Below are 8,987 nucleotides of genomic sequence, written 5' to 3'. Positions count from 1 at the left end.
GAGCTCTACTTGCCACTTACAGTACCAACAGTACCAGCTAACTTTAGTAGTGACATTTTCATGGATCTTTTTAACAATAAAATTTACAACATCAGACTTCAGACACAATTAAACAGGCCTCAAAAAAGTCTGGTACAAACATTTTCAGCATGGAATAAACCGTTACTTTAATGGTATAAACCTTAAATGGATTCATATTCTCAATAAGATTTGGTGCTCAGTAACATGACTTAGAAAATGACAGAAGACATACGTATCATGCTTATCCTTCTATTTTTCATAATCGTAAACTCCTTAAGGCAGTTACATTTTCTCTGTTCTGACCTGGAGTTACAGAGAAATTTAAATTCTAATAAGAGATTTGTAATGAGGAAAGTCATACCAATCACTCATACAGTACCAGGATTTGCAATTACAATACAAATACTTTCTTTCTGTATGTGTTTATTTTGCAGTTTGAGTCTATGGCATTCCTTTGGGGGTCTATACTCCAAGGCATGACTTTTTTATGTATAAACATCAGTATTTACTGCTATTAATTACTGTACGATTTATAGTTGAAATCTGAGCCTAGATATAAAGTTAAAATCTCGACAAAGCAATGTAGGAAATACAGAGAAAATAAATCCTTTCTGACATCTAAAATCAGTTTCGATCAAGGTCTCTAAAACGAACAAGAAAAAGAAGATTTTCGGAGGGCAATTACGCTGTGTTTATATAGAATAAGTGATTTATGAGCAATCTAATTTCTTGTTCGTTTAAAACAGTGAAATGTCAGCTGTAAAAGATCGCACCAGAAACAGCACTCTCTCTGCCTGTCATAGACGTTCAGGAAAGGCTGAATGAAGTCATGTCAAGTACAATAATTCGGAGATCAATAATACCAGTTGTAGGACAGTACATAAGGAGGATAAGGATTTTGAAGTTGACTCGAAATCTGATAGGTAACCAGTGCAAGGACTTGAAAACAGGTGTAATGCATCCCTGATAGGATTCTTGCTGTCATATTGTGAACATATTGAAGATTGCTCAGTGTGGATTTAATTTCCCCAGTGAACAGGATGTGCATTTATTAATTCTAGAAAAAAAGCCTTTCTTGATTTCTCTAGTTCTTAGTTTCTCTAGTTCCCTTTAAAATAAACTATTATTCCACAATGCAGAGTATTACATGGCCAGTATTTACACATGATATTTGTGATTTAAAGAAATTAACACAAGCAGCTTTTGGAGATTTAAGTGTTGGCTGAGTTATTGCAAGATAAAAGACTAGAGATGTTGGCAAGAAGAAGATAGTTTGGGGAAAGCTGAGGAATACACTTATAACAAGAACACTTCCTAATGGGGTTAGGCATACTTTTGATGAAGATGATGAAGTTAACAGACTATATGTTTACATAGATACTGAAATAAGGATTGTATTTTAGATTATGTGTAGTTGCTGGCATTGAACTGTGTGTTGGATGCACATGAATTGAAGGAATGGGCAAACATAGCTGATGCGGATCCACAGAGCCAGCATATTAAGATGTTTATAATTAGAGGCAATTTGTTTAAATAACTAGGTATGGATACTGATGTGCAAGAGAGGTGGAAAGGCTGTTTCCTTAAGCCAGCAGTATAAAATATTTTATTCTCAGTGAGATGCTGCCATTTCATAGTGGGTTTCTAACACTGTGTATAGTTCCATCCACACAGTGCCTTTACTTCCATTTCTAATCTCTTTATCCAGTACAGAGGATTTGGAGCCTATCCCAGTAAGCAACGGACACAAGGCAGAATACACCCTGGACATAGCGCCAGTCCATCACAGGACAGACAGACACAAACACACACAGACCAGGGCCAGGTTTCCCATAAACTAATTAACTTACCAGTATGTTTTGGAGTGCGAGAGGGAGTCATATCACACATATGGAGAAAAACCATGTAACCCAGAGAGAACATGTAAACCCCACACACACAGGATGGCAGGAATTGAACCTAGGACCCCAGTGCTGCAAAATAGCAATGCTAACCACTTTGCCACCATTATAAATGGATGGATAGCTTAGTTATCTTTCTAGTTCACAGGTTTGCATGCATAATTTAATTTTGAAAGCCACTGAGACATCAGGTACTACTGTTGTATTTATGAAAAAGAAACAAAACAAAAAACATACTAACAACTGTGCCATCCTACTCCTTAGCTAATACATTTTATTATTCATAAACAGTTAACATTGTTAGCAAAATATTTTGAATTATATTTAACCCTATTTTTTCTTTAGTTTTGTATTTAACTTATTATATGATAGTCAGACTTAATGTATATTTGAACAATGAAAATATATTTTTACAAGATTTTACATTAAGCACTTAAAATTAATATGGTTAATAATAGTAAACTGTAACATGCTGTAACAAGATCGGTTAAACAGCGAAGAAAATGCTTTCAGAGAAAATGTTTCAGGTGTGAAGAACATAGATCTCCAATGCAATTTCAACCAAACCTGTTCCCACACACCCTGCCCCCACTACCATTAGAATATACACAAAGCACTCAAATCTTTCGAGCTAATGATCAGGTGACCCGAGAGAGAGCGAGAGAAACACCAAGGGGTGCGGAACCAGGGAACTATTTACATGGAAAACGGGCGATCTCCCCAGACTGTCCGCCCGTTTCACTGTTACCTGGATACCTCTTTATTTAGAACTCACTAACACTGATTTTTAGTTTAGAAGGATTCAAGTAGGGTTTTAGATGAAAGGCAGCGACCTTAATCAAGCCCAAATCACAATTGAACCCATTCAGAGCCTACATTACATTTTAGCGTTTCATTCTGAGCAGAAGACCCTCACACCTGAAGAAGGGGGAGGTGTTTTTCGCTGGAAATCTCGCCTGCTTCTACTTTACAACCGGAGTGCTGGCTGTGACGAATTAAACCGGTATTACAGGTTTCAATCACAGACCATGTGACATGGGAGTCAGGAAACTAACACCGCGCCACCGGATTTGATAACGCTATAAAAACGCTATAAAATAATGTGACTTGGCACAGAACAAGTTTACAGCACAGTACAAAAATGCTGACCATGACTTTAGAAGCATAAATTGCCTTACACTCAATTTAAACACAAGCTGTCTTTAGCCCTCTAAGCTGGTTCATACACAAATGTAGAGATCCAGGCTCAGAACACACAGCTTCATTAGCGAATACATATGCAGGACAACTAGAGAAGACGTTTTACAGAGGATGGATTTTTAGAAACATCCCATCAGTGACATCACTGAAGTCAACTCCTAGGTACTGTAACTGTCGTGTGGATAGTTTCACAAGAATCAGACAAAGGTTTAAGCATCGCTTGTTCTAGATAAAACTGCAAAAAAAAAACAACCACCCATAATGTACTTCTTTGCGGCTCTGTTTGCCCAAATCATATATTCACAACGTGAAATCTAGAACATAATATTACGTAACCAAAATCCGCAATATGGAAACAGAACCTGTGTAATTGTTGATAGATGATGTACTCGTAACATTTTTTCAAGACGAACTACAACATTTAAAAAATGACTTGTATGTACTTGATATCTCTAATCAATCCACGGGTCCCAGCACGAAACGAAACTAAAACGCATACCGTTTCGCGCTTCTTATTAGTTGCTCAAAAGTAATTTGACCGTATGAAATGCATAATATAAACCTAGAAACATATACGTGAGTAGTACTTAAGCACTGTAGTATCTGTGTTAAGACATCAGGATGTCTTCTATCTTCTTCAGGATGAATAAAGTGGGCCTATTTATCTATCAATCATATTTAAATAACTAGTGTTCTGTACCGTGGTACCCCTAAAAGTACCACACTTGTACCATACAACAGTAGTACCTGATGTCTCAGTGGCTTTCAAAATTAAATTATGCAATAAATAACCACATGTAAGACTCTGATGCTTAAAATGTTTAGGGAGAAAGTGGAATACTGGTGTGTATTTTTTCTTTAAACTACCAATACCAGCCATATACAGTCTGTAACGTAGGGATTTCTATACGTCTTTATTTAGTGTTTACATTAGTGACAAAGGCTAAACGTTTAGCTTCAGTAACGTGTACATATCTCCCCTTTTTATAAAACGACATGGTTGAAAACTGTTCCAGAGCCACTGTTGTTTCATCAGTGAAAAGTACATCATGAAATGCCTCTCCCTGTTCAATCCACTGGAAAAAAGAAAAGGAGCATAAAGCTTCTGATGGTCATAAACGATATTCATTTAGGAGCAGCATCAGAGGTATGTTTTTAACTGCACTGCATTGGAGAGAATACCATAGTGTGTTTTTTTTTACTCCCTGGCGGAAACTGGCTTCCAGAAGAATCAGTATGGCTCAGAGATTAAATAAAACTTCACTCGCACCAAACAAATGTATATTTCTAAATATCACAACATGATCGAATTTAAGTCATTTTAATAACAATGAATAGTCACCTATGCGTTACAATATAAACATTTATATTGATTTAAATCGCGTTTAAATCACCTTTATTTAAAACCCATAAATAAAGCTGATACTGTTTAGACTTCCAATTATTTAAAACTGTATTAAAGCAGCACGATACACAATGCAACGTAAATCGCTATCTTTGTCTTCTGTGTAATAATGTTCACCTCTCTGTCCAGCAAATTTACAGGTTAAAAACAATACTGTTAGGCTGGGAAAACGATTTTTCTCCCCCCCACCTCAAAAACCCAGTAAGTACAGTACTTACTAGTTAAAGGCTAGGCTCCCGACTACGGCGAAAGGAACCCTTCTTTCATTAGAATACAATGAACATATTTTAGCCCTGAATGAATAAATAGCAAACATGGTTTACATAAAAGACATTTTTCCAAGAAAGTTTAGCCTTTGTCACTAATGAAACCACTAAATAAAGACATAAATATAAAAATCTTAAGATTTTTAAAATGCATGACTTTGCTAAAATTTATTTGAAAATAAAAACAATTACAACCGCCAGGGGAGAGAGAGAACAGGGGAGGGATGTTGGTTTTGCATAAGGGGCGGGGCTATGGAAATTAGGTCTGTTGGGAATGTGTAGTTACATGTTCTGGCTGTTTGTGAATTATCGTTGTTGAGTATGGAGTGTTGAGGTATTGATTTTGTGTAATGCTTTATGTTGAAAATTGAGGTGGATTTTGTTTATGATAAACAGGATAAACTGGGATGGGAGGAAGGTTTGGTTTTGCATAAGGGGCGGGATTATGATAATTGGAGGACTTTGCGAGAGTAAAATGGTTTGATATATTTGATTTTGTATTGTGGTTGTTATCTATGTTTTTGGTTGGTATTATGTTTATATGGTTGTTTTTGTTGGTTGGTTGTTATTATGGTTATTAATAATACGATCTATAGTTGAAATCTGAGCCTAAATAAAAAGAAAAAGCAAGTGATTAGGTTTATGAGCAATCTAATTACTTATTCGTTTAAAACGCTATATAAAATAAAGTTTATTATTAATTTGCTGCACAGAGCGGTGAATATTATTATGCATAAAACAAAGATAACGATCCTGATCAGTTTAGAAATCTGTGTACGCTGTAAGGTTTTTACTTCTTAAACTTTTAAAATACACGTTTTGAATAGAAAGAAATCCTCTTCCTGTTACAGTATGTATAGCAAACTAGCACGTCTTTTTTCTCCAATCAGAGGGGTGTCAGATGGTGTCAGCCAATCACCATTCTGCGTTGGGTAGCAACGGGTGACTGTTCTCAGGCGGAAGATGTAAACAGCTTAATGTTCGTGTTAAATAATTTTTTTAAATTCAACTAAACGGGCACAGTTAAGACATTAAATATACATATACATACTGTATACAGTACAGTTTGCATACGGTAATATGTTACGCGATTAAAAAATAAATAAATAAAACTGGAAGGTTCAGCACCAGCTGGATTCGAGCACACACCCTGCCCGTTGGCAGGCACGCACCTAGACCAGTCGGCTACAGTCAGCTCACATGAGCAGGCAGGCGAAACAGCCCTACACAGCCCTGCCGCAGTACACGGATATAATCATACCGTTATTAAATTCTTGAGATACGCGATTCCATATTATATTCCCTTTTAATCAAATTCTAAAAGTATGCTTGTTGACTCCGGTATCACGTTAGTTAAAGACTTCGAAGCTTACAATGTTTAGGGAGAAATGGAATACCGGTGTGTATTTTTCCTTGTGATATTTTAAGCTCTAGTTGAATGATAGGTGTCGCATTTTAAATCATTTTCGTAGTTAGAAATTATGAAACGCCCTGTTAAAAGCAAGGAAGTTTTTATGCCCGTTGAAGTAAAACAAAATGCCTGACAAAGTATGGCTTGGACAGATTCCAAGTGCTTGTACAAATGTGCTAAAGAAATTATACTTTGAGTATACAGCTTGTCCAAAGTCATCCATTATTAATACTATTAGTAATATCTTCGGTAAAGGCTTTGATGCATAAATATTTCTGATAAAGGTAGGTTGTGTACTTTTGTCCAACTGAGCAATCTTGCTTTCATAAAATATACCAACATTTTAATGACTGAAGATTAACATGCTGTAATACACTGTTCAAAATTAAAGGCTCAAATGCTGTACATGAGAGGTTAAGCTCCCCCTGGCGGTTTTACAAGGTGACGCCGGATAGTTTCCGGCAGAGCGTCAAATGACGCGCGATTAACCACGTCACACTGCGTGACACTGCGTGATGCCGCGACACGCCCACCGGGGTATGCCGCAAAATAACGCACGCATTTTGAATGGCTGCATCTGTATGCTAGACCCGAACCTTCCTGCTGATGTGCTGCCACCTTAGACATGACCGTGCTTTTAATGTTGCTAACCACGTCTTTGGCGATGTTTTTAGCCGCCGATGCCATGTGCGGCTTAGCTATTTCAAACCTGAGTTTCAGAAAAGGCACGGCTTTTCTAAATAGCGCTCTGAAAATACCCCTGATACCCGCGCCGTACTGAACCGGTAGCCCTGAAAATCCTAGTAATCCATAACCAGCCTGTTGTTTGTAGTAGTGCGTATACAAAGAAGGATCCCCGTAGCTCTTGATGAACGTCATCCTTTCAGATGTTTGTCGCTTTCACAGGTCTGAAATGCAGCTTGACGATGACCTTTCCAAATGCAAATGACACGTGTTCGTTTTGATCTGTCTTTATTTCAATAGTGATGTTGTTAAAATGGTCGATGCTCACCGGCACGTAATGGGGTTTGTCGTACAATACTGTGACGAATTCACCATCCACGCCTCTGAAGGGCACTCAACACAAAAGCGGTGCGTAGACGTCACCTATTAACTGGTGTTCTATGATATCGGTGTATATATACATGGTGTTAAATCCGCCAGTCATATCGACGGGGTGCGGTGATTTTACACCCCCGACACCCGATTTGAAACCCAACATCCTCGCCAGGCAGTTATGCACCTGTATAACAAACCGTTTATCACTAACAATCCTTACCGACCGACTAATGGGGTTGTATTTAAGGCTTACAGCCGTTAACTTGGATTTTTCCGCAGCCCGTTTCATTTCATGCAAGAGCTGCTCGATGTTGCTGTAGTACCCTCTCGGTAAGGTACATGTCCAGATAGTCTTGAGCTCATCGCTGACAAACAGAAAAACTTCATCTTCATCAAACGTGTTTAGCGTGTGCGGATAGTGCAGCTCGACCAGCCCCACTTCCCAGCTCCCGTCCAGGTCAATCGCCTTTGCCAGATGCTCTGTGTAGCACGCGTTGGTGTTCTTTGGAAACATCTTTGAGGATGAATTACTGGCCAGCGTAACATAGAAACCATTGGGGTTCATTTTTCACCACCTCTATATGTCTCGGACCTCGGAAGCCTTTACCCAACTATTGAATTTATTGCTCCAACCGCGCCACTTTACCAAAAGCTGTTTGTTTTTGCCACGAGCCCTGGCTGCTAAAATCTTTTGGATGCGGTAGACGTTCTCAACAGCGGGGTTTATCTTCTGTAGCTCTTCGGCATAGAAGGAGCCCTTAATGTTGTCGCCTGCGTAGTCCTGCAGTTTGTAATAGGGTCTCAGAGCCGAGCTCTGAAAATTTCATCTGTGAAGGAAGGTCTGTTCATATCCCTTCTCAAACACTCCCTTAATTTTGGACACCCGCACGCGATCACCCACATTAAATGAAAACTTTGACGGTTTTCTCTTAAAGTGTTCGTCATAGACCGTTCTCCACACCTCAAGGGAGATGTCGGACGTAACAGAAGCCGGGGTTCGATTAATAGTCGTGTGGTAACTATGGTTATAAGCGTAAATAAGATCTGATGGGACGTCGATATATCGAAAGGTGTTTTTGTGTCTCAGGTACCTCCACATTTTTGTTTTAATAGTTCTGTTAAACCTCTCGACCACGCTAGCCTTCACATCGCTGGCCGTAACGAAATGTTCAATATTCTCACGTTTGAGAAAATTTTGGAAGGTCCTGTTAAGAAATTATTTACCCTCGTCCGTTTGTAGCTTTTTAGGAGCACGCCCCTCTTGCAGTATATTTCGGAAGGCGCCTGTCAAGGCCCCTCCAGACTTGGTTTTCAGCGGCATGGCCGAAGCGTATTTAGACAGCATGTCTATACACGTTAAGATGTAACAGAAACCGTCATTGAACTCGTGGTGTTTTCTCATGTCCACCAAGTCGACCTGCCACTGCCAGTCCATTTCGGACACCAAACGTACGCGCTCCGGCTTGTGCAGCGTATAAGCAGCCCGAGCAAATGTAAAGTTTAGAGCAGTGCTCAATAAAATCTATCAGAAACCGAAAGCGCTTCTTATGCGGATCAGTATATTCCGATACCGCTGGTTCTGCAGAAGAAATAAGAAAAGCCGAACTCCTAACACTGTATTGCCATTAAGGCTACTTAGTTAAAAAAAATGTTATCGTCGTTATAAATTATCCACCTAGCTGTTTTATGTATCCGGCCACCTCTTTCCTTTCTACTTTGCAGTG

The sequence above is a fragment of the Atractosteus spatula genome, unplaced genomic scaffold, assembly GCF_055471065.1.
Source record: "Atractosteus spatula isolate fAtrSpa1 unplaced genomic scaffold, fAtrSpa1.hap1 Scaffold_171, whole genome shotgun sequence".
In the NCBI taxonomy this organism is placed as follows: Eukaryota; Metazoa; Chordata; class Actinopteri; order Semionotiformes; family Lepisosteidae; genus Atractosteus; species Atractosteus spatula.
Note: the sequence above shows the minus strand (reverse complement) of the source record.